Genomic DNA, 27,466 nt, shown 5'->3' with positions numbered 1-27,466 from the left:
ACAATCATTTGGAAGACTTCTGGATGAAGTCCCCACTCTCCCGGGTGGAGGTCGTGCCTGCTGAGAAAGTCTGCTTCCCAGTTGTCCACTCCCGGGATGAACACTGCTGACAGTGCTAGTACATGATTCTCCGCCCATCGGAGAATTTTTGTGGCTTCTGCCATCGCCGTCCTGCTTCTTGTGCCGCCCTGTCGATTCACATGGGCGACTGCCGTGATGTTGTCTGACTGGATCAGCACCGGCTGGTGTAGGAGCAGGGATTTTGCTTGACTTAGGGCATTGTAAATGGCCCTTAGTTCCAGAATATTTATGTGAAGGGCAGTCTCCTGACTTGACCATAGTCCCTGGAAATTTCTTCCCTTTGTGACTGCCCCCCAGCCTCGTAGGCTGGCATCCGTGGTCACCAGGACCCAGTCCTGTATGCCGAATCTGCGGCCCTCCAGAAGATGAGCACTGTTCAGCCACCACAGAAGAGACACCCTGGTTCGTGGAGACAGGGTTATTAAACGATGCATCTGAAGATGCGATCCGGACCACTTGTCCAACAGGTTCCACTGAAAGATTCTGGCATGGAACCTGCCGAATGGAATTGCTTCGTAAGAAGCTACCATCTTTCCCAGGACCCGCGTGCAGTGATGCACCGATACCTGTTTTGGTTTTAGGAGGTCTCTGACTAGAGAAGACAACTCCCTGGCTTTCTCCTCCGGGAGAAACACTTTTTTCTGGGCCGTGTCCAGAATCATTCCCAGGAACATTAGACGTGTCGTGGGGACCAGCTGTGACTTTGGGATATTCAGAATCCAACCGTGCTGGCTCAGCACTTCCTGAGATAGTGCTACTCCCACTAACAACTGTTCCTTGGATCGTGCCTTTATTAGGAGATCGTCCAAGTATGGGATAATTAAAACTCCCTTTTTTCGAAGGAGTATCATCATTTCCGCCATAACCTTGGTAAATACCCTCGGTGCAGTGGAGAGTCCAAACGGCAGCGTCTGGAATTGGTAATGGCAATCCTGTACCACAAATCTGAGGTACTCCTGGTGAGAATTGTAAATGGGGACATGCAGGTAAGCATCCTTGATGTCCAGGGATACCATGTAATCCCCCTCGTCCAGGCTTGCAATAACCGCCCTGAGCGATTCCATCTTGAACTTGAATTTTTTTATGTATGTGTTCAAGGACTTCAAATTTAGAATGGGTTTCACCGAACCGTCCGGTTTCGGTACCACAAATAGTGTGGAATAGTAACCCCGGCCTTGTTGAAGTAGGGGTACCTTGATTATCACCTGCTGGGAATACAGCTTGTGAATTGCCGCTAGCACTGCCTCCCTGTCTGAGGGAGCAATCGGCAAGGCGGATTTTAGGAAACGGCGGGGTGGAATCGCCTCGAATTCCAGCCTGTATCCCTGAGATACTATTTGAAGGATCCAGGGATCCACCTGTGAGCGAACCCACTGATCGCTGAAATTCCTGAGGCGGGCCCCCACCGTACCTGGCTCCGCTTGTGAAGCCCCACCGTCATGCGGCGGACTTGGAAGAGGAAGCGGGGGAGGACTTTTGTTCCTGGGAACCTGCTGTTTGCTGCAGCCTTTTTCCCCTGCCTCTGCCTCTTGACAGAAAAGACCCTCCTTTTCCCCGCTTGTTTTTCTGGGATCGAAAGGACTGAACCTGATAAAATGGCGCCTTCTTAGGCTGTGAGGGGACATGGGGTAAAAATGCTGATTTCCCAGACGTTGCTGTGGAAACTAGGTCGGAGAGACCATCCCCAAATAATTCCTCCCCTTTATAAGGCAAAACTTCCATGTGCCTTTTGGAATCTGCATCTCCAGTCCACTGGCGAGTCCATAAGCATCTCCTAGCAGAGATAGATAGTGCACTTACTTTAGATGCCAGCCGGCAGATTTCCCTCTGTGCATCTCTCATGTATAAGACTGAGTCTTTTATATGGTCAATTGTTAACAGGATCGTGTCTCTGTCTAGTGTGTCAATATTTTCTGACAGGTTATCTGACCATGCAGCGGCAGCACTGCACATCCAAGCTGATGCAATTGCTGGTCTGAGTATAATGCCTGAGTGTGTATATACAGACTTCAGGATCGCCTCCTGCCTTCTATCAGCAGGTTCCTTAAGGGCGGCCGTATCCTGGGACGGTAGTGCCACCTTTTTTGACAAACGTGTGAGCGCTTTATCCACCCTCGGGGGTGTTTCCCAACGTAACCTATCCTCTGGCGGGAAAGGGAACGCCATTAGTAATTTCTTAGGAATCACCAATTTCTTATCAGGGGAAGCCCACGCTTCTTCACACACTTCATTTAATTCATCTGACGGGGGAAAAACTACAGGTAGTTTTTTCTCCCCAAACATAATACCCTTTTTTGTGGTACCTGGATGTAAATCAGAAATATTTAACACCTCTTTCATTGCCTCAATCATGCAGCGAATGGCCTTAACGGGCATTAAATTTGACTCATCGTCGTCGACACTGACGTCAGTATCCGTGTCGACATCTACTTGTGCCACCTGAGATAACGGGCGTTTTAGAGCCCCTGATGACTTTTGAGACCCTTGGACAGGCACGAGCTGAAGACTCGGCTGTCCCACAGTCGGCATGTCGTCAAATTTTTTATGTAATGAGTCTATACGTGCACTCATTTCTTGCCATAATACCATCCACTCAGGTGTCTGCCCCGCAGGGGGTGACATCTCTGCTAAAGGCATCTGGTCCCCCTCCACATCATTATCCTCCTCAAACATGTCGACACAGCCGTACCGACACACTCCACACACACAGGGAATGCTCAAATAGAGGACAGGACCCACAAAAGCCCTTTGGGGGGACAGAGTAAGAGTATGCCAGCACACACCAGAGCGCTATATATATACAGGGACTAACTGAGTTATGTCCCTAATAGCTGCTTATACTGTATACAGTGCCAATTTAGTGCCCCCCCCTCTCTTTTCCCTCTTACTGTACTGTAGAAATGCAGGGAAGAGCCAGGGAGCTTCCTTCCAGCCGAGCTGTGAGGGAAAAATGGCGCCTGTGTGCTGAGGAGATAGGCTCCGCCCCTTTTTCGCGGCCTATTCTCCCGCTTTTTTTGGGATTCTGGCAGGGGTATTTACCTCATATATAGCCCCAGGGGCTATATATTGAGGTATTTTAGCCAGCCAAGGTGTTTTTATTGCTGCCTCAGGGCGCCCCCCCCCCAGCGCCCTGCACCCTCAGTGACCGGAGTGTGAAGTGTGTATGAGGAGCAATGGCACACAGCTGCAGTGCTGTGCGCTACCTTGGTGAAGACAGGATGTCTTCATGCCGCCGATTTTCCGGACCATCTTCCTGCTTCTGGCTCTGTAAGGGGGACGGCGGCGCGGCTCCGGGACCGAACATCAAGGCTGGGCCTGCGGTCGATCCCTCTGGAGCTAATGGTGTCCAGTAGCCTAAGAAGCCCAATCCGGCTGCAAGCAGGCGAGTTCGCTTCTTCTCCCCTTAGTCCCTCGCTGCAGTGAGCCTGTTGCCAGCAGGTCTCACTGAAAAAAACAAATTCTAAGACTATAACTTTCTAAGAGCTCAGGAGAGCCCCTAGTGTGCATCCAACCTCGGCCGGGCACGAAATCTAACTGAGGCTTGGAGGAGGGTCATAGTGGGAGGAGCCAGTGCACACCAGGTAGTCTAAGATCTTTCTAGAGTGCCCAGCCTCCTTCGGAGCCCGCTATTCCCCATGGTCCTTACGGAGTTCCCAGCATCCACTAGGACGTTAGAGAAATAAGCTTGACTAAAAATAAGTATCAGTTAAACTATTGTGAGTATAGTGTCAGTGGCTTGATGGGGGCAGAAGATTGATTGTAGAGAGTCATGAATGGAGCGTAAGTGAGATAAGAGGATATACACAAGCTACTTAGGAGATTATGAGCCAAACGGGAGGAGAAAAATAGGCTTGTATTCAGAAGACAGGTCGAGAAATAATAATAATAATAATTATTATTATTATTATTATTTTATTTATATAGCGCTCTTTCTCCAATAGGACTCAAAGCGCTTAACAGATATATTTAGCATAATATAGTACAGAAAATAATAAAGTACAGAACAGATTTTCATAAAATACAGAAGCATGGAGATACTAAAGGGACAATTATGGGAATGCTTGAGTAAAAAGGAAAGTCTTGAGTCTACTTTTGAAGGATTTTATAGTTGGGGCCACTCGCACTGTGCGGGGAAATGAGTTCCATAGAGTCGGAGTCGCATGACTAAAAGCTCGACCCCCAGATGAATTATAGGAGATTCTAGGTACTGCTAAAAGTCCTTCATCTACAGATCGCAGTAATCGAGTGGGGCAGTATGGGGTCAGTAGCTGCTTCATGTACCTTGGGCCCTGGTCATGTAGTGCTTGAAACTCAGTAAGCCAATCTTGTAGATGATTCGATATCTTATAGGCAGCCAATGAAGGGAGTAGAGTATGGGTGTTATGTGGCTAGAACAGGGCTGGTTGGTTAACAGCCTGGCAGCTGTGTTTTGCACCAGCTGTAAGTGGTGCAATTCTTTTGCTGGGAGACCAAGGTAGAGGGCATTACAGTAGTCTAATCGAGATGATACAAATGTGTGGATGACTTTTGGCAGATCATCTGAGGGAATTAAGTGCTTGATTTTGGCTATGTTCCTCAGGTGAAAGAATGAGGATTTGATTGTGGCTGATATCTGATGTTTAAGTGTCAAGCCACCATCCAGGACAAAGCCAAGATTCCACACACGATCAGTGGTTTGTAATTCTGAATCCCCGAGTGTAAGTCCAGTTGGTTGGCTATGCTGCAGTCTTGTCCTTTGATGTTGTGGTCCTTAAAGGAGTATGGACACATGCCATAGGAGAGGGACAGGTTGAAGAGATGAGTTAGTGCTGAGAATGTATTGTGAACCAGTAAACAAGAAGTCTGGCATGTAGGCATCTTTTTAGAGCAACTTCGTACATAACTTACCCCATAGTCATTCACCCGTAAATATACAATGTCTGAACTTTGTGAAGGAGGTAGTAGGGAATAATTGCATTAGTGTCGAGGTGTGTTACAACACCAAGGACAATATTGTTTAAAAAATCTACTGATAGCCAGCTCATTCCAGCTGTTGGACTGAGCAAGTATAACTGCCATTACCTTCTTCATCTCTATTCCTCATTTGGTGATTTCTTCTGGCTCCTTGGTGACAGCAGCTGCCATCAAACATGGGGAACAACTGCTTTGGCTCCATTTTTTACAGCAGGCCTAACACTAAAGAAAAATGCCGGGCTATACACAGTTACTCCAAGATGGACATATAACCCCCAGAGTGCCTGTCTAGTACAAAAGCAAAAGCCACATCTTAACAAGCAGTATGCTACAGTTGTGATAAAGGGAGAAGGACAGTAATAGATACAAGCAAGTTATTGGTGTAGTATTAAGTTTTCTACAATGAATGGTTCAAGTCTGTGTCTACTTTCTGCTGTTTCTCATTGTTCCAATTGGGATCCGGTCTGAAGATCGACAGTGTCTAGGTCGGCAATGTTTAGGTCAACCACTATAGGTCAACATGTTTTCAAGGTTGACAGGGTTTTTAGGTTGTCATGTTCTAGGTCGACAGGTGAAAAGTCGACATGAGTTTTTAACCTTTTTTTTTTTCTTTTTTTGAACTTTTTCATACTTAACAATCCATGCGGACTATGATTGGGAATAATAACCTGCCCGAAGCATGGTGAGCGAAGCGAGCCATGTGAGAGGACATGGTGCACTAATTGGGCTTCCCGGTCACTGTACGTAGAAAACGACACCAAAAAAACATGAAAAAACGTGTGTCGACATTTTGACCTGTCGACCTAGAACATGTCAACCTAGAAACCCTGTCAACATTCAAATCCTGTTGACCTAGTGACTGTCGACCTATAGTGTTCGACCTAAACATTGTTGACCTTAAACACTGTAAATCTAATGATCCACACCCGTTCCAATTGTACTACAAGATGAGTAGATACACAAGTAACCAATCACTATTTTATCACTGGAGACTGAAAATACTGCTGCTTAACCAACTGCACATTATCCACTAAATACACTTGTTTACACAATATCTTGTGTTATGTTTACCATTTGGTATGTTACAGAAAGACAATCCCTCAAAGAGGGTCTCACTCCCCACAGTGAGATGGTGATTGGGGTACATACTATATGCCAGCAGTCAGGATGTTGGTGGTCACATGACTGACCAATGCATCCTGTCAATGAAGATACCAACATCGAAAGGGGTATGTATTTTTAACCCCTGTCCCTTATCCTTACCATAACCCTCTGGGGCTGGCAGCTAGTGCTAACCATGTGGGGGGTGTTGGCTACAGCTAACCCTTGGCAGTGGCAGATAGGGCTAAATCCCCTAGTGGCTAACCCTAAACCTCTTGGTGCCTAACCCTAACCCCCCACCCTCTCAGTGCTCTAACCCTAACCCATACCCCGATACTCACCTTCGGGATGATGGCTGTTGGTTATCCGGCATCGGTCACATGACCTCTGGCATACCAACCGCCGGGATGTTAAATACATCCCAGTGATTAGGATACACAACATGTACCAGTACTCCTATATACAATATAATTATACATGTACATTTACTACTTTGAATCAATACACAATATTTTTTATAATAAATACACATTCTCTATACAACTGCATACAGTATGTTTGTTTCACTCACACTCCAGACATTATTCAGTCACACAGTTGAGCGCATCCCCACCCCTGATTCCTTTAAAGAAACCATTCCTCAGAGCAAGACCTCTCTTTTAGGTTATGCAGCCACTAATCCATTAATTTACCATGCAGTTCACCTGATTGTTTATGATAACTCATAGGACAACCACCAGAGGGGATGCAGTAAAGAATAAGCTTATTATAATTTGGGGAGCAGGACTACATTTTGTTGTTTACTACAGTATTAAAACAGATATAGGGTTCTATTCAATGTCTGTTGGATCTTCTTGACAGGTTCAATCTGACTTTTTTTAAAGTCGGATTGACATTGTTGGAAACTGTCCAAAAAACTGTCAGAATTGCCCGCAAATCTGACAAAACAAGTGAATACCCAGCTATTCCGCCAATCCATGTGTTTTCCGACAAGCTTGATTTTTTAAAAAGTAGGAAAAATGGTAATGTACTATAACTGAATAGGTCAAAACCAAATTCAACCTAAAAAAGTCAGAAAGTGCAGTTTATCTGACTTTTTTAACAATCCGACAGTAATTGAATAGACCCCATAATTTGAACTTTCAATGATGTGTGGATTTTAATTCTACTGAAAATCACCAATAGTTTGGGTTTTCACATTAGTTAATACATCTGGCAATATGAAAGGAAAATTGGCAGTGATATGCAGTGATTTGGAAGTTTGGACTTTCCCTTGTTCCCAGCATTGGCTAAGGTGTAGAGCCCAGAGCTATGAGAAAGAGCAGGGAGGGAAAAGGGATATACTGTAAAGTACAAGGGAGATTTGTGGGTATGAGGTTTGCTTCTATTTATGGAGGCTTGTGTGTGTGGTGGATGCAGAAATCAGAACAGCTCATTTATGATAGCTTGCAAGTAGTAATGGCAAGTACAAATAATGGAAGGAGAACTAAGATTCTGGAAAAATGAGTTTGAAGAGAAATTTAATTAAATTGAGTAGGAGAATGGGAAGGTAAATTGAGTAGATGGATTGTTGAGTGAGATGAGAGATGTAAATGAATGCAGACTAGCTGTAACAACTGATTCAGGGCACTGGAATAGATTGAGGATCATTTACTACCTTCTACAGTATGTGGGGTTCATAGAGTAAGACGCTTCTGCAGTTTTGGCACATGGGAACAAAAGTTTTTTGTGCGGACTGCGCACTGAGGTACACGGTGTTACAGGGAGTGCTACTTGTGTTAAACAAGTGGGTCTGTCTTGTTGAATATTATAGAATAAACAGTTGTAGGTACACAGCGCTCAACCCGGATTTTTTTTATACAAATGTTAATATATATGTGTGGTATTTGTAAGAAACCTTACAGTGCTATGTACTTTGCCTAAATGTGTTTATTCACATATATGTTCAATCAATATATCAAAATATCAAAATATCAAAAATAGATTGTGGCTGTGTCAGCTCTCAGTCCATAATAAAGCAAAAAATGAAGCAAAAATATGAAAAAAATTATGAAAATAATGAAAGTTCTTACAATGTGATCTGCAGTGATGATTTCACTGATTGTCCCAATAATGCAGTAGTCCGTTTGCTAAAATGTAAACAAAACAGATCGCAGCATCCCGCTGATCTGTGGATGCTAAGACTTGTTTCAATTCTGGGGGTGAGAGCTTAGCTGGATGTGCAGTGTTAGGCTGTGAAGAAGGTAAAAAGGAGGCTCCGGACTGGTGCTCTGTTTCCTTGCTCCAGCTCCCGGTGGTGTGTCTGTGATCAGGCACACACCGAGAATTGGATAGCCTCAGAACAGGCACCCGTCTTGGAGGTGAAATGTGTGCAGCGGCAGATCTTCAGAGCGGCTCGCTGTCTCACACCTTCCTCCAATGGAGACTCACCTTGCCTCCTCCGCCTTTCCCTGCATCCAGTGCTGGATGAGCAGTGTTTGGCTGTGAAGAAGGTAAAAGGGGGCTCCATTTCTTTCTTTCTTTCTTTCTTTCTTTCTTTCTTTCTTTCTTTCTTTCTTTCTTTCTTTCTTTCTTTCTTTCTTTCTTTCTTTCTTTCTCTCTCTCTCTCTCATGGGCTCTGTCTGGTGTCATGTGTTAAAAGGGGGACTCTGCCTGCTGTAGTGTGTTAAAAGGGGACTCTACCTGCCATAGTGTGTAAAAAAAAGGACACTGCCTGTCTAATGTGTAAAAAGGGAACTCTGCTGCCGTAATGTGTAAAAAGGGGACACTGCCTGCCTAATGTGTAAAAAGGGGGACTCTGCTGCCTTTATGTGTGAAAGGGGACTCTGCCTGCCATAACGTGTGAAAGGGGAATCTGCCTGCCGCAATGTGTGATAGGGACTCTACCTGCCGTAATATGTGATAGGGGCTCTACCTGGTGCAATAAGGATAAGAGGCTCTTCCTGGTGTGTATAAGGGGTACTACTGTGTGGTGTCATGTGACTTACAGACACTACTGTGCAGTGTAATGTGAATTGATACTATTCTGTGATCAGGCCCCTTTCCATGGTGCATGGGGGGCGGCCAATATCATTGTGCCTAGGGGCAGCCTGACCCCTAAATCTGGCTCTTGTAATAGGGTCCAAGTTTTCAGTACAAAACTAAACTCACATGCATCTTCTCAAAATATTCCAAACCAGGAAGCATCCGAGTTTTTAGACAATTCAGTTTCATTATGTGAATTACACAATGAGAAAGAAATCACTCATTGGCACACAAAATTCCCCTGATTTAAGTATCATACACCCTATATAAACCCTGGATCCTCCATTTTGTCCTTTGATAGGTAGTAGGCATTTTTGAGAGGAGGAGGTGGTTTTAGTGAAAGAGAGAGAGAGAGAGAGAGAGAGAGAGAGCTTGTTTTGGTGATTTTGGAGTGCTTTATGGATCGATGGAGCAGACATGACATCCAGGAGAGTTGGCAGAGAGAAGAGGTCATGTCCCAGCAGCAGCCCGAGTCTGACACAGTAGGAAGATAGTGAGGAGCAGTAGGTGGAGTGTAGTGCTGTGGAGGACAGTAATGAGGAGGCTACTGCACCTGCAGCTGGCAAGACGAGTACAGGGTACAATGTCAAATTCTCATATGATGAGAACTGCACCCTGGTCCATGCCATGGTGTAGGTATTCCAATGCCTGCTGTGTGGCCAGGTGCATTAAACTCCTGCATCCAGAAGAAGGCCACATGGTGGTTGATCCAAGATGCAGTGAAGATGGTGAGCTCCTGCTGCTGGAATCTACCTAATGTCAAGAAGAGATTTAGCAACATCAAGAGTGTCCTAAACGGCAAGATGGATAAAGAGCACTGCAAGGGTCGCAGGTCAGGAGGAGAATATGTAGCACCAGTCCACTACACATTCGAGGAGGAGCTGAAACAGATAATCCCTCCATAGGTGCTTCCTGGTTTTCATGTAATGGACACAAACTGTCCAGCATCCTCACCTCATCCTGGTAATTAAACACAATTAAAATCCCCTTTTAACTGTAATAACCTAAATCAGTGTCAACTGTTAATTTTTTAACCTCTTTACGGACAATATAATTTGTGACACATAATTATTAATAATTTTCAAATATAATTTAAATATTTATCTCTATAAACATAGTTTTTATTTTTAAAAAGAGGACCAGGGGTTTTATTTACTAAAGTCCCGATTTTGTCCGAAATTTTTTTTTTCAAAGTGTCAACACGGGAATTTACAGAAGTACAAATCTCGGCAGTGTTGGGGCTATTCGTAATGGTTTTCACGGCAGAGATTAGAAATACGAATGAATAGACCATCGGTCAAACACGGCTGTTTGTTCATACAACACGGTAATTTACTAATCATTCGTATTTGGCTGTTTGTCCGTGAATGCTCAATTGCAGTCGTATTTTTTGCATTTTGTTAAAAAAAGCTGCAAAAAAATAGACCTGCTTTTTCCTGGCATGTTTACATGTGTGGCAACTTCAACATCAATCTCACCTGAAATAGTATGCCTATAAAAAGGACCCTAGGCCCATTTCAATCAACCCACACTCAGAAATGCGTGCTTTACTATGGTGCAGTGATGTTTTGTGTGCTGTGGGATTCCTGAGACTCAGACATCAGCCTGGAAGAAACCAGGGCAAGGAAACTGAACATGATCAGCAGATTGTACAGGTTCCACGGAGGATGCGCAGGCCTCATTTTTTTAGGGAACGTTTAAACTTAAACGCATTGGCCGATGACATGATCATGCAGATGTTCCGTCTAAATCGATCAAACATTTTCCGTCTGTATGACCATGTCAATCTGGACCTAGACCCAGAGACAGCATGCTCTCGCCCTGTCTCAGGCCTTCACAAACTCCTGGCTGTGTTGCACTTTATGGCTACTGGTAGCTTTCAGGCTGTGTCTGGCGATGTCATTGGGATCTCACAGCCCTCCTTTTCCAGAATCCTAACACAGGTGACGTATACCTAACATCCTCATCTGTTATTTAGTTGTTGTAGTAATGTCAGTACACAGTGATGATGTTATGTAATGTAATATCAGTACCTTTTTTTCCCAAAATATACACACAGGTGTTGGATGTTTTGCAGCCCCACAGCAATGCCTCAATCTGCTTCCCTACCCAGTAGTCTCAGTAGCATGCCAGTAGGGTAGCTTTCTATGGCCTTGCTGGCATGCCCAATGTGCTGGGATCCATAGATTGCACACACGTTCCGCTGAGACCACCTAGGGGCAGGCAGCATATATATACCAATAGACATCTTGACCACTCTACAAATGTCCAGGTGGTTTGTGATGCAAAACTCAAAATCATGAGTGTTGTTGCTGGTTACCCAGGTGGCTGCCATGACTCCTTCATCCTCAGTCAGTCATCCCTCTTTGATAAATTTGAGGATGGACAAATGCCAGATGGATGGCTGCTGGGTAAGTGATTTGATATGTGTAGGACTTTGTATACTATGCCCAAATCCCCTGTATTAGTTATGTGTTGCTGTATATGTACTTTACACATGTTACTATATATGTATTTCAGGTGATGGGGATATGGCTGTTTCTCTTGACTTCTGACTCCATTGTCCTGCCCTGATTCCCCTGCTGAACACAATTACAATAATGCACATAAGTCCACACAGAATGTGATAGAATTTGTTTTGGGGTGCTGAAATCTAGGTTTTGGTGTCTGGATAAGTCTGGTGGGCTTTTGTTGTATAGTCCCTTATAGGTGACCAGAATTGTGTTCTGCTGCTGTTTTCTTCATAACATGTGTTTGCAACATCTGCCACATGTTGTTGAGGAGGAGGAGGATGAAGAAAGCAGTCAGCAAGCAGAGGAGTTAGATACATCTGGTGACACTTGGAGTACATATGTACGGAGGCAGGTAATCAAATTTTTTAAGATAAGTATATGTGTATCTGTGTTTTTTGTATTTTTACTTTGGAACATAATTTTTTTTGTAACCAACTCAAACATGTTACTTCACCAGAATGTGTTTGATTCCAAAGACATACAAACATACATTGGCTTAGTGGCATACAAATGCAACATGTGTATTGTGTGTTCTTGTTTTGAGTACACATCATATTATGGTGCACATGTATTAAGGCTGGAGAAGTCATTAAGCAGTGATAAGTAGAAGGTGATAAAGCACTAGGTAATCCTGATTGCTTTTGAAAATGCAAGTTACTATCTGAATGTCTGCTATGTATTCACTTTACACTTCGCCATGTTTTTTATCTTCTCCATGCTGAATACATGTGGCCCTATGTGTGGTGTTCCATGGTGTTTAAGGGACACAAATTTCGTACTATCCAAAATGTTTTATTTGTTTCTGATTGCTTGTTCATTTCTACATGTTTTATAGACACAACACAAGAAACAATTTGTATACATTATTACACACATTACTTTTGCTGTTGCATGGAAAAGTGTGATTTGTTTGAAGCATCCAAACAAATGCTCCCATAACACCTTTTTAGCACACAAACATGGCAGGACATTAATGACAAACGGCTAAAAAAAATATAATCTAAAATCTCCCATTATTGTTTGCACATATTCGGACACTTGCCTGTTGAACAATACTGTTATTGTCCTAATGGCGTAAAGTATTAAACAATTAACCACACAAACCCAAAAATTAGGTTGTATGGGTCATGTGTTAATCTGCATGCCTGTGCAGAAGTCAGGCTGCTATATATGAGACTGATTAAAATCTGGTAATAATAATTAGATAATCAAAGACTGTTGGCTCATTAATGAATACACCTCAGAATGTGCATGCCTGTGCAGTATTCAGGCTGCTATATATGAGACTGATTAGAATCTGGTAATAATAATTAGATAATCAAAGACTGTTGGCTCATTAATGCATGTAACTCACAATGTGCATGCCTGTGCAGTAGACTGGCTGCTATATATGAGACTGATTAGAATCTGGTAATAATAATTAGATAATCAAAGACTGTTGGCTCATTAATGCATGCAACTCACAATGTGCATGCCTGTGCAGTAGACTGGCTGCTATATATGAGACTGATTAGAATCTGGTAAATAGCAGTGTGAATAACAAATACACTTGTAAACTTAGTTTAAGGATAATTAATGATGTTGTTTAAATTATTAAGGTGCTAACAGGACAATCTATAGTGTCAAACAGACACTTACTAACTCATTGTTTTTTGTCTCAAAACAGAAACCACTACATCTGGCAGTTAATTTTTGGGGGGCGGCTGCTTGGATGCTGCTTTGCCTATACCACTGTCGTGTGGGCGTGTTCTGGTGGAGTGCCTTGGTGGTGAGGTCACAGGCGATACAAGTGGAGTTGTCAAGTCAGAAAAGATGCTTTGTTGCTATTGCTGCTGGGAACTGAGTGTTTCATTGAGGTTAGTGAGGGTGGCATTGAGTTCACGTGTTGCTGCAGTGTGATTTTCCATGATGTGGGATATAGATTCAATGAGCATTTGATTTGTTTCTAAAATGTTTAGGTAGCTTTGCTGTTGTCTGTGATGTTCGTCCATTAGGCATTGTAAGTTGCCCATTACATGTGTCATGTCTGCCCGCATTATTTCCATGGTGTTTGCCATTCGCGTGGTTGGTTCATTTTGTCGGATGATATTGCGACTTATTCTTTTGAGGTGATTAGGCAGGCTTGAGAAAATTTGTGTACAGTATGTCTATGCTGGCAATCCTGATTAGTGGGTGTGTTACACTGCGCTTACCATATATTTACAAGTGGCAAATTTTAGTGAAAAACTGTATTCCAATATATACAAAATCAAGAGGAAGCATGTAAATATAAAAAAATGTTTATTAATAATAAGATAAAAGATTATAATAACCTAATACCGGTATACTATACAGGTAGGACAAAACATATAGACAAACACAAAAACACAAAACATAAAAAAGGATGGTATTTTGTAGGGTAGATACACAGAATTGCGTTTTACTCGTCCCCCATAATAAAAGTCCAAATGGATTAACTGGAGAATGAGGCACGAGTATAAGTGCCTGAATGTTTCTATAAAACACCCTTTGCTGGGATGTAAATCCTTTTCTTATGTCCAGAAATCAAAGTCAATGTTGTATACGAGAGCAGTTTTACTCACAGTAATAACAGGTGTCCGTAGTGAGCAAAGATTGTCCCTGGTATGCAGAAAAGTTCTCCGTCACTTGTGCTGAAAAGGGAAGAAATCAAAGAGACTGTGGGCAGACTGAATCACTTGTGCTGAGATCGACCGATTTCGCCTGAACCCAGGCTTCATCAGGATCCACGGAAGAAACAACTGAAATTCTTTGTGGTGGTGTAGACTGCTGTGGTTTGGACAGGACATCCAACCTTGTTTTCTTGGGTGACACATGTGTCAACTTTTTGAGGGGTTCAGGAGGCCGTCTTCTGCTGGTCAAGTCTTGTATTGAAGGACCTAGTATTAAAGTGAAAAATATTGTATGTCCATTCCTTTAAAAACATAACATGTACTACAATGGACACTTTACCTGCTGCCGCAGTGTCATCATCATCAGATGTTGTGGGATTGACTGTAGGGCAACCAGTTGTGGTTTTTTAGACACTGTACAACCAGGGGGAAAAAACCCCAAATGATGAAATTGTATAATGCACTTGTTAAGCATTTGAATCATTATGATTATAAAGATAATATCAACTTCTTATTTTGTGTGCTTGTAATTTTCTATTCATTGGAACATATCAAAAACATCTTCTGTTGAACCCACACACACAGCCATTAGCACAACAATATTGGCCAATAGGCATGAGCACTCGGGAAAGTACTACGCTTGAGATAATGGAGAGGCCACAAACATGGCTCTACATTCCAAATACATAAAAGAACACTACAAAGCACACACATATTGATTAGAAAAGCAAATATCAATAATAAGAAAAGCCACATTCTCATCATAACTAAACTTTACATTACGGCCATTCTTAGTAGTCGTGTGTGGCTGCGGAGCTGCTTCACTGTCACTATCACTAGAGGCTGCAACACCAACCTCACCAACCTCCTCAACCTCATGAACCTCCTCCCTCTCACTTACCACCTCCACCTCACGCACCTCCTCTACCTCACTCACACCCTCCACCTCACTCATCTCCCCCACCTCACTCACCTCCCCCACCTCTGAGTCAGATATAATTAGGGTAAACAACAATTAACACTGGAAAAAAAGAACAAACAACACACTCCTTCACTACCACTACACAACACACATACAAACACTGACAAGAGACTCCAAAAAAAATCAACAAGGACAAAAATTAAGACAAACCAAAAAGAAGCAAGACTACAAGAATGGCAAGACTACTTTCAAACACAATACAACATGCAGAACTCGCCAAAAATACTACTCCAAATTACACCTACTCACCAAACTCCACAGCACAACCTCTCTTCTCACCACTAACTAAACTCACGAGGTGCGGACGGTTTGGGGCATATTTATATGGTTGCCCACAGACACTCCTACATCTGAAACACAACCAACCACAAACAAAGGTTAAAATCGAAAGTAAAAGTGGAAATACGGCCGTAGTAGCAAAAAAAACACTGCCGCGTTTAAAATAGTCCCAATCCGTGGAAAAAACACAAACTCCCGACCGAACAAGTGATTTGCGGCCACAAAAAACACAAAAAAACACGAATAACAACACCATCGGAAAATACGAAAACAACAAACTCGACAGCATAGTAAATTAGCTTAGATGGTTTCAAAAAGTTGCATGAAAACACGTCCGATAAAATTTGAGTTTAAAATCAACACAAATCAACTCAAACATGAATATTAGTAAATAAACCCCCTTGTTCTTTAAAGTATTGTTTTAGAAGGTGAGAAACAATGCATTTAAAAATACATATATATATATATATATATATATATATATAAATGTTTGCTTTTTAAAAATATGTGGCACTTTCCCTGTAGAGGTTAAAAGTTTGTGTATGTAAATCCTGTATATTTTATTTTTAGTAACATATGTGACATCTTGATCAGAGTAAGTATGGGTCATTTGGTAATGTGTGCTATGTGTGTACTGCAACTCAACAATCAGTATTTGTGCTAACAAGGCAATTTGCACATCATGTAAGGATTAATTTATAGTGTAGACTATCTTGTTTAATGTGTTTGAATTCAAATACTTTTTAAACATCATTAAATGTTTTCATTCATATTTCCTCATCTGTTGCGCCACAGCATATGGCTCCACAGAAGAGGCTGTGGCAAGCGGCAGACACAGAGGAGGCTGTTAAGTGTTGGCAAAACACACACACACACACACATTACACACATTTACATGGTTCTGCAGGCATATGTAAGCAAAGTGTATTGTCACATAACCTTAATTAAATTAAATTGTGAGATATTAAGGCCTGCAACCTTTGCATAAAATAATTTTGACACAATTACATCAGTGAATATTTTGTAGCATCCAATGTAAAATACACTGTTATGTAAAGTAGTATTTTAAATTAAAATGGGCCCTGAAAAGACACTTTAAAACCATGCTTATATTGTTTTTTTTAATCTTAATTCAAATCTGCCCCTTCAGAATGCACCTGTCAGCTAGCATGGTTTATTTGCCCCATGCATTGGTAGTTGAGCCAAATTAGTGTGAAAAGTATTTATTGTGCATTACAAGTACAGTATATTTATTTTTTCCTTTTGTTTTTCCTTTTCAGGTCCTTCTCATATGCTACCAGTACCACCACTCCCATCGCCACCAGCACCTCCGGTCCTGCCAACTCCAGTGATAGTGGCATATTCATCGGGGGAGGAGGAGGATACCATTATCCTCACTCCTGTGGAGCCTACTCCACATGTGCCACTACCACAGTAGCTGTAGCCACCACTGCCCACCCCACAGGCCAGTGTTTCCAGTGTGGAGGACCTCTCCATGTCCCCACACAATTTTCGGGAACACCAGCTGGCTTTCATGACCCAGCAGACCAGCCAGATGAACTCTATTAGGCAGTGGCTGCAGCGGCTGAACTGGACAATGTGTCACAGGGCACCTGCACCTGGATGGCCTGCAAGATTAACAGTCACCTGGAAGACCAATCCCAGGCCACACAGGAGCAGTCGCAGATGTCCCGGGAACTAACGCAGGTGTTTGTGCCCCTGCAGAGAGAGCTGAAAGCACAAAAAAGTATTGTGGGAAGGGCATCAAACTCTATGTCAAGCTCCCTCCAGACCAGACTGCATCACCAGTGACTTCCCCCCAAGGTGTAGAGTCCATATGAGCAAGGGGGGCGGAGGAGGGTTTGGGCTCTTCAGCCTCCTAATAATTTTTTGGTTGACATTATTTTCTGGTTTATTGTTTTCTTTTCTTTGTGTATTTTGTTTGATTTTGTTAATATATGTTTAAATAAACCATTTAAAAAAACATTTGTGCTTATTGTTTTTTTAGAACATAACTTAATTTTGAAGTATAATATGTTTTTTGGGGTAATGTGTTTTAATTGTATATTTATGTAGGTACACTATTTGGGGTACAATAAGGTAATTAGGTATTATAAAAACTAAATGTAGGAACACTGTTTAGGGGGTACATTTTAATATGGGTTAGTGTAATGTGCTTTACACATACATGTATGTAGACTATTTTTAGTGGTAAAAATATTATAATTGTTTTTATTTCGTTATAAATATTTTTAAACATGTTTAATTATTATGAATGTGTTTTAAATGTGTACTGATAATTGTTTTCCCTCATTGACACATATACAGTAACTCACCTAAAGAAAAACACCTCTTTTTTTAAAAGAGTTTTTAGACATGTTTTATGTGAGAGTTTCAAACTTTCACCTTATTATATTGGGCGAGTTGTATGTTCGAAATGGGAAAACATCTTAATTAGAGTTTAAATCATGAGCCTTGTGAGAGTCTATAAAACATGTGAGTTTGCATAGTCTCTGACCCGATTACTTTGGGAGAGTTGTATGTTCTAAATGGGAAAACATCTGGATGAGAGTTTAAATCGAGAGAGTTTTAAGTGTCTGAAAAACGTGTGTTTGCATGTTCTCAGACCCTTACATTGTGTGAGTTTGAAAAATGTGCGAGTTTGGTGCTAAACTCGCACATTTACAAACCCGGACCTTATTACATTTGGCCCTAGAAGTTCTTCAGAAAACTGAGGGATCACAGTTAAAGCTAACAAAAACGTGAATATAAGTAATCATTCTATATTGTGTTCTTTTAGATTCATGAATCTGCCTTTCTTACAAGTTATCTGTTGATATTTGAAACCCATTAGATGTGTCAGATATTTTGTCCAGGAGCACAGTTGCACATTTGGCTTCAACAATTTCCTTCTTTCTTTCAGCAAAAATAAAATTTTACATTCCTTGAATTAGATAATTTAAACTCCCCTAGACATAACTACAAATACTGTCAGATGTTAGGTTGCTGGCAAGTCTTGCCTTACTTAATAACAATATATGTCACTAAAGCATAATTCATCTTATTCAGTACTCTTTCATTTTAGAAGTGTTAATGAAAGATTAGATTTTGTATAACAAGTATCTGTTAAGTATGACAAATGTGCAGCATTGCGCTGAACAAATGCAGATCCTGTACAGTATTTGTCTATGGTTAGACTCTTTAACAACATATTGTATCAATACTATTAGATATTTTAACACTTCCTTATGCCACTTCCATTGGATTCAGGACAACGCCTATTCTTCAAATGAGCTGTCATGGCCTTGCATTCCACAGTAGTAGACATACACTTTGTTCTAAATGATGGCAGGACACCTTGCTCACCTGTTTTAAGCAATTGGTTGTCATTTTATATCAATTTAAGCAGTATTTCAATTTAATAGATATGCACCATATATTATATTCAAATATGAATATATTTTCAGTCTCCTGGAGGTAAGATCAAAGATTGGTTCAATATATGCAGTGTGCATAACAATGCCTATTATGTCATCCTAGCCCTTACCCTACTGTTCAAAGGTACATTTTGTGCACTGAGCCGAGATAGTTGAGGGACACCAGGAAGCAATTAATTGGGAATTAGGTCATCAAAACCCCATATTGATTTATTTACTAGGTAATGCAGATGATTTAAGAGGCTTTTCTATTCTATTGGGAGGAGAGACTCCTGAAATTTGGGCATCTGCTAGACATTGCATGAAATCAAGATGACATGATCACAAAGGTGATACTGCAAGGAGTTAAATGTGTCTAGAAAGACCTTAATCACCTTTTACAATCTCCTTTAAGGTGCAACATATAAGCTTTATCAAAACTATGTAGCTCTGCAAAAGGGGGCATTTTAAAATGCTCAGCTATAATTTGCTCTACTAAAATAAAGTTACCTGATATATTTGGGCTGCATGCAAAAACAGGAAATATTTCCTTTCATTCAAAATGAAAAATAAAATAAAAAATAGTTTGCATTTTGCACCTGGCCTCAAGCATCTGCAAGTGTTCTGTCTCTAAGCAGGAACATAGGCATCTGTCTTGTAGTCAGCAAGAAACACAAATTATGTAGTGTGGTACTGTATATTTTGTCAACATTTGCTATGTATACATTCAGAATGTCAACGTGAGAATGCCAGCATAGTTGTAATGTCAGCATGCAGCATGACAACATTGCCCACATCAAAATTCATCATATCAACACTGATAAAACATTGACACCACAAAAAGTTCCTGGTGGTCTAGTGGTAACATAACTGGTACGTTAGGTATTAACTGGTATGGCAGGTACTGTATGGCAGCTAAGGTAGGGTGTCTTCCATGTCTGCCTGTGATGTCCTTATGACTTTTGAGGGATCCTGGGAATTAACAGTAAGCATGCCATATAAAAATGGAATTTGATCACTGCTATACTATGTGGGTGTGACACACACATCTCATGCAGAGATCTGTGAACACACTAATCAATATGTTGGATGAAAATGCCAATGTACAGACATTTTCCATGTTTTTAGCCTGCAGGATATCACTTTTGTTGCTTAATGCAGGCATGTCCAAACTGTGGCCCTGCAGCTGTTGTGAAACTACATATCCCAGCATGCCCTGACACAGTTTTGCTGTCAGAGAATGCTAAAGCTGTGTCAGGGCATACTGGGATGTGTAGTTTCTCAACAGCTGGAGGGCCGTAGTTTGGACATGCCTGGCTTAATGTAATTAACTATTAAACATACAGTATACAGTATTTCACATTTAGATAGTGGTCCTATATCTCTGAATTATACACTGTATGCAAATAATTTATGTGTATTGCAGTAGTCAAGTCAGAGGATGATGAGATACAAATTTATTTTGGCTGTAACTTATGTAGAAAAGGTCATATTTCTACTTATGTAGAATTATTCTAGCAATACAGTATTTAAAAGATGCAGGTGACAGTATTAGGACAGAGCTTAAATGAAAGGAATAAAGCAGAGGGGGGCATATTGTGTCCCCATTGCAATGGGCTTAGAAGCAGGGCCGGTGCAAGGCTTCTTAGCACCCTAGGCAAAACTTCAGCCTACTGCCCCCCCCCCCCCCCCTTCCCCCTGCCGAGGCTGTGTAGTGCTGTCATCTTGGCATGGTGTGTGTGTCTGGTACCTGCAGTCACTCCTGCATGGGAGACAATGGCATACGTACAGTCCAGAGCCCCCTGTTAATATTAATCGGTTTAGAGTCGGCAGTGCCCCCACCAGACCAGGCTCTAGCCACAGGGGAAGATGCACTCGGTGTCACCAGCACTGTCACAATCACACTAACCTGAGTCCATATGGTGCTGCTCAGGGACTCTCTGCTGTTAGTAGGTCTCCTGTTGGTTGCCATGCTTCCACAAAGAATTGCATGGATGGATGAGCTGGTGAAGCTGTGACACAGGATCTGGGCACATGAAGGGGGAGAGGGACACAAGACCTTGGGGCATTAGTGGGGTAAGGGGGAGAGGGAGGAGGGACACAGGACCTGGGGACATGAAGGAGGAGGGGGTGTCACGGGACATGGGGACATGAAGGTAGTGGGGAGTGGGAGGAGGGACACAGGACCTGGGGACATGAGGTGGTGTTGCACAGGACCTGGGGACATGAGGGGGAGAAGAGGGTTACACAAGACATGAGAGGGAGAGGGGAGGAGAGACACAAGACCTGGGGGGGATGACAAAGGACCTGGGCATATGAGGGGGGGAGAGGGTGACATGGGAAATGGGGGTGTGGGCACAAGACCTGGGGGAATGAGGGGGAGGAGGGACACAGGACCTGGGGACATGAGGGGGCTAACACAGGACTTAGGGGATTGACACAGGACCATGGCACATGAGGGTAAGGTGGGGAAATGAGGGGGGTGGAGAGGGGGAGTTGGAACACAGGACCTGGGGACATGAGGAGGAATGACACAGAACCGGGGCACATGAGGGGGAAGGGGGTGACACGGGACATGGGTGGGAGGAGGGACAGAGGACCTGGGGACATGAGTGGAGGTGACAAGGTACCTGGGCACATGAGGGGGTGATATGAGACATAAGTGGGGCAGGGGAATGAGAGACAAAGGACCTGGGGAAATGAGAAGGGGGTGTGACACAGGACCTGGGCACATGAGGGAAAAAGGGGGCGACACAAGGTATGAGGGGAGGAGGTACACAGGACCTGGGGACATGAGCAGGGTAATACAGAACCTGGTGGGTTGACAAAGGACCTTGGCACAGGAGTGGGAAGGTGGTGAAATGGGGACATGAGGGGGTAGAAAGGGAGAAGGGGGACACAGGACCTGGGCACATGAGGGGGGGAAGGGGGTGACACTAGACATAAGGGGGAGAGGGGAGAAGGGACACAGAAGCTGGGGACATGAGGAGGTGACACATGACCTGGGCACATGAGGGGGGAGGGGGTGTCACAGAACATGGGGACATGAGGGGGTGGAGAGGGTGAGGAGGGACACATGAACTGGGCACATGAGGGGGAAGAGAGTGTCACAGAACATGGGGACATGAGGGGGTGGAGAGGGTGAGGAGGGACACATGAACTGGGCACATGAGGGAGGAAGGGGGTGTCATGGGACATGAGTGGGTGGAGAGGGGGGACACAGGACCTGGGCACATGAGGGGAAAGGGGTGACACTAGACATAAGGGGGAGAGGGGAGAATGGACATAGGAGCTTGGGACATGAGGGGCGAAAGGGGTGACACTAGACATAAGGGAGAGAGGGGAGAAGGGACACAGGAGCTGGGGACATGAGGGGGTGACCCATGACCTGGGCACATGAGGGGGGAATGGGTGTCACAGGACATGAGAAGGAGGAGAGACACAGGTCCTGGACACATGAGGGGGGAGGGAGTGTCATGTGAGTATGTGAGAAGTCAGAGCTGGTTCCCTTCCCTTTATGAGATGACAGGGGGTGTCACGGAACATGAGGGGGTGGACAGGGGACACACAGGACCTGGGCACATGAGGGGGGAAAGGGGGTGACACTAGACATAAGCGGGAGAGGGGAGAAGGGACATAGGAGCTGGGGACATGAGGGGCGAAGAGGGTGACACTAGACATAAGGGTAAGAGGGGAGAAGGGACACAGGAGCTGGGTGACCCATGACCCATGAGGGGGTGACCCATGACCTGGGCACATGAGGGGGAGGGGTGTCACGGGACATGAAGGGGAGGAGACACATGACCTGGGCACATGAGGGGGGAGGGAGTGTCACGGAACATGGGGAGATGACAGGGTGGAGAGGGGGAGGATGGACACAACCTGGGGATATGAGGGGGATGGTGACACAGGACCTGGGGAGAAGGGAGCCTACAGGATACCAAGCTGCGCCGGCGGACCAGCACTGTACGAGCCGGCGGGGGGGAAGGGGGGGGGAGGGAGGGAGGGAGAGAGAGAGAGAGTTGGGGGAAGAGAGAAGGTATCCTCCCTCACTACGGATTAGTTTCATATCCTCCGCCAGGCAGCGAGATCTCGACAAACTTGCACCTCTCCAGGAGCTGACGTAACTAAGACGCTCTGTCCTCCTCTCTCGTTGGTTCCTGCGAGGCTGTCGGCGCTGCGCCCTCTCTCCTTGGTGCTGATCTGTAGGTTGGGAGTCACTTGTGCCTGACTCCCTGAGCAGCTGGGTCACACACACTGCTCTGCTCGTATGCCGCCAATAGAAACTGCTATTTCAGAGATTGTTTCTTCCGCCCTCAGGTCCCGCCGCCCATAGGCAGCTGCCTAAAGCTGCCTAGTGGAAGCGCCGGCCCTGCTTAGAAGGTAGGAAATTGTGGTGCTATGGTTGGTGAGGGAAATTAGAGAGGTAGAGGTAAAGAGGATAAATGATAAGCTGTGTTTTTAGCATGTTAAGCTTTAGATAGCATTTGGACATTCATGTGGTAATAACTGAAAGTCAGTTGGTTACACAAAGTAGAAATGGGTCTTGTCACAACATACAGATGAAGCCATGCTCAAATATATTAAGGGGCAATATAAGGAACTTTCAGGTGATTTACTTATTAAGAGCTCTGTACACAGGACTTGTGGTCATCCCCTTAGGTTGGAGGGGAGGAAGTTTAAGACCAAGGGTAGGAAAGGTTTCTTCACAGTGCGGACAGTGAGTTTATGGAATTCACTGCTGGAGAGAGTGGTAATGTCGGATTCAATCGAGGCATTTAAGAAAGGATTAGATACATTTTTAGCGGAAAATAACATTGAAGGTTATAAGTAAATTGGAGATAATACAGCATATAGCCCTATAGGTTGAACTCGATGGACAATTGTCTTTTTTTCATCCTCGACAACTATGTAACTATGTAACTATCTTACTGCGATGCAGCATACTGCAACACTGCTTGCTGCATGCCATGCCAGGCTGTGACTATTCACAGACAGCGATCACTCCATTAATTCATAAAGGAAATAATGAAGTTATCGCCGGCTGTGCATAGTGTGGTATATTTCTCGAATATCCAAATACTGTATACTGGGGATCAATAATACAAAAAATACAAATAAACACACAATATATTGTGTGAATACATGGGACCTAAATATAAATGCAAATATTCACAGTAAACAAATATTTAGGTTCAACCTAATATATTGGCAATTGTAAATATATAGTAGCAGTTCAAATTGTTCCATTCAAATACAAAGCAGCATATAATTGGATTAAACTGATTGCTAAAAATAGACATGTTATAGAAAGTATACCTCCAGTGTCTATATAAGTTCTTTTCCTATATACATCTTAATACCAAATCATGAGCTATTACTATCACAAATAAATATGCAGAGATTGAGACATCAGACACTTTATAGTGAGTATTTCCTCCAGTGTCTGAATGCAAAGATGAACCATTACAACTTAACTAATCTTGCCTTAATAACACAGAGTAAAACAGTGTGTGATGATATTGAATATCATACATTTAATAGTATCTTCTCCAGTGTCTGGGGTGAATAAAAGTAATCACACAATGACACATTGACTCTGAATGGCAACAATTGTAATGGTCTACAAAGGGTCAACAAACTGTATCTAACCAAGATCAATACAATAATACATATTGATATTAAATGCCAGACATTCTATAGTCAGTGTCTGAATTGAATACGAAATAAACATAGCTTGACACATTTATTTTTAATGGCAACAATCAGTGAATTATACAGTGTAAATAAAGTTTGCCCTAATGATATAATAATATCATATGTGTTGACACAAAACACCAGAACATCATGTAGTGAAAATTCTCTCCAGTGTCTGTGTAGAAAGAAAAAAATGAGATTATATATGAACACTTAGACTTTAAAGGGTAATGAATAGAATTAATTATAAATTGTCAACTAAGCTCGTAATAATAATAGTAACTGCTGCTTGGACATTTGTTAATTGGATAATATCAATGGACATACAACAGTGAGACTTAACATATGCTATATGTGTGGATATTAAACATCAGACATGTATTATTGCCTATATTTAAATTCTAACAATTGATATTGAAATATCAAAAAAATTACAGACATTAGAACCTTTTAAAATCAGAATTGTCCAGAGTACTCTGGTAACATTAACAGACATATAGGGGTAAATTTACTAAAATGGGAGTTCTATTTAAGATGGGATGTTGCTCATAGCAACCAATCAAATTACAGGTATTGTATTCTAGAAGATGCTATACAAATGAGAAGTAGAATCTGATTGGTTGCTATGGGCAACATGCCATTTTAAATAGAACTCCCATCTTAATAAATTCCCCCCATAATATTGAACTTGATTTCTAGTGTCTGTTTCTTTAAGTTATATTTATACCATGCAGTTAATTCCTTTAATAGACCATCACAATTATTCTTGAAATATGTCGCTGAAATTGCAGAGGATCAGATCGAAGTATTACCTTGGACAGGCGACAGGATAATGAATCCTGACAATAATAAAGAGATATACACGAGATAGGTACACAGTTGATTTTTTAATTCACAATTTTTTCTTTTACACATTCTATAACTTTTACCCAATATTTCGCTGTTTGGTTATGAATATGAATAAATAAACTAACTCTTTTAATAAATGTCAAAGAATAAAAGGTACATTTTAATTTGATTTTATTCAATAAGTGCACTAGATTCAGACTTTTTTCTCTCCTTGCTTCTATACATATATTTCTAGGCTACAGAAGGATGGGCCAGGGACACAGAAGGAATTATTATAATGGTACAATGCTGGAATGGTTTTACATGGACCCAGGACTGCCATCAGAAATTGTAGGGCTTGTGACTCACAATATAGGCATGGTCCCGCTGCCTGGGATAAGGGGCAGGACAAGAGGGAAAGTGGTTGTAAAGGGCACAGGGGAAAGGTGGGTGGTGGGGACACAGGGAAAAGGTAGGTGCTGGGGGATAAATCTTAACATTTGGTTGGGGGACAGATTTAATAAGAGGTGTAATAGGAGACACAGGCAATGGAAGGAAGGAATAAAAAGGCCAGATACACAATGACAAATATAAAGAATAAAAGAGAGATTGGCAACATGGAGACATTGACACAGATGACTGATGGGGCCCGGTGGCATGGAGATATACACACTGCTGGTGAATGGAGGGGAGAATGGAGACAGATACACTCCAGGGGAATGTAGGGGAGCATGGAGACAGATACACTGCAGGGCAATGTAGGGGAGCATGGAGACATACACACTGCTGGTTAATAGGGGTGAGGGGAACATGGAGACATACCCACTCCCGGTGAATGGGAAGGGGGACATGGAGACATACACACTCCTGGTGAAAGGGAGGGGGACATGGAGATATACACACTGCTGATGAATGGGGGGAAGACAACATGGAAACTTACACACCCCTGCTGAATGGGAAGGGGGGACATGGAAACATATACACTCCAAGGCTGCTGCGCAGCGGCTACTGATACTTACTGCTGCCACCCAAGCAGGGCAGTAGAGAGCCTGGCTGGGCAATCGTACTTTTCAGAGGGTGTGGTCTAATCATAGGAGGCATAAAATAACACCCTTAGAATAAAATACACCCTTAGAATAAAATACAGAAACATTTGTATTTTAAGCATTTCCCTGGCCACACTGCAGCCCAGCACACAGCAGCATGTTCTGGGATGAGGAGAAAAACTGCAGTTGCTGCTGCCAGGTAAGGGGGAACAGGACCTATGCCACCACTGGGCCCCTTCATCATACCTAGGCCCAGGTAAATAGTACCCTCACCTCCACTCTCTCAGCACCACTGCACCTGGGCCCTCTTCTCTGTCTGGGTCCGGGACGCCAGGTCCAGAAGTATCCCCAGAGCCAGAGCTGTGTCATAAAGGTCAATGAAGTATAGAGTAGGGTGTGTAGGAAAAAAGGGTGATCAATTTAAAAAAGAAAAAGGTCCAGGAGGAAAAATATATAGATGTTACCTTAAATCTTTGCTGTAAATGGTATAAAATGAGAGAAAATGAAGTAAGCTGTACAAAACTATGCACTGTACATTCTAATAGCAAGATATACTGTATATATATTTTGATATTATGTTGAATGCAGTCAAGAGTACCCTTTAAAACCCAGCTGCACCCTAAACCCAACATTCAGTTCCAGTTTCCAGCCTCTTGAGATTACAGTCAAATATAGTACCTTTCTAGTCCAAATGAAGGAATTGTATGTGAACTTCAACTGGCAGGCCAATGTTCATTTTAGTTGCTTCATTTGGCTATGCATCCCTTCATAATTATTAACTTACTGACAAAGGTGGTGGAATTTACGTACATCCACGACACCCAGAAATTGATTTTTAAAAGCAGACAGACAAGTTAAGGACATGCAATTTTATTATATTCTACCCTGTAATTCTACTGCCCAACATCATATAGAA

Source organism: Pseudophryne corroboree, chromosome 2, assembly GCF_028390025.1.
Source record: "Pseudophryne corroboree isolate aPseCor3 chromosome 2, aPseCor3.hap2, whole genome shotgun sequence".
In the NCBI taxonomy this organism is placed as follows: Eukaryota; Metazoa; Chordata; class Amphibia; order Anura; family Myobatrachidae; genus Pseudophryne; species Pseudophryne corroboree.
This window is presented reverse-complemented; position numbering follows the sequence as displayed.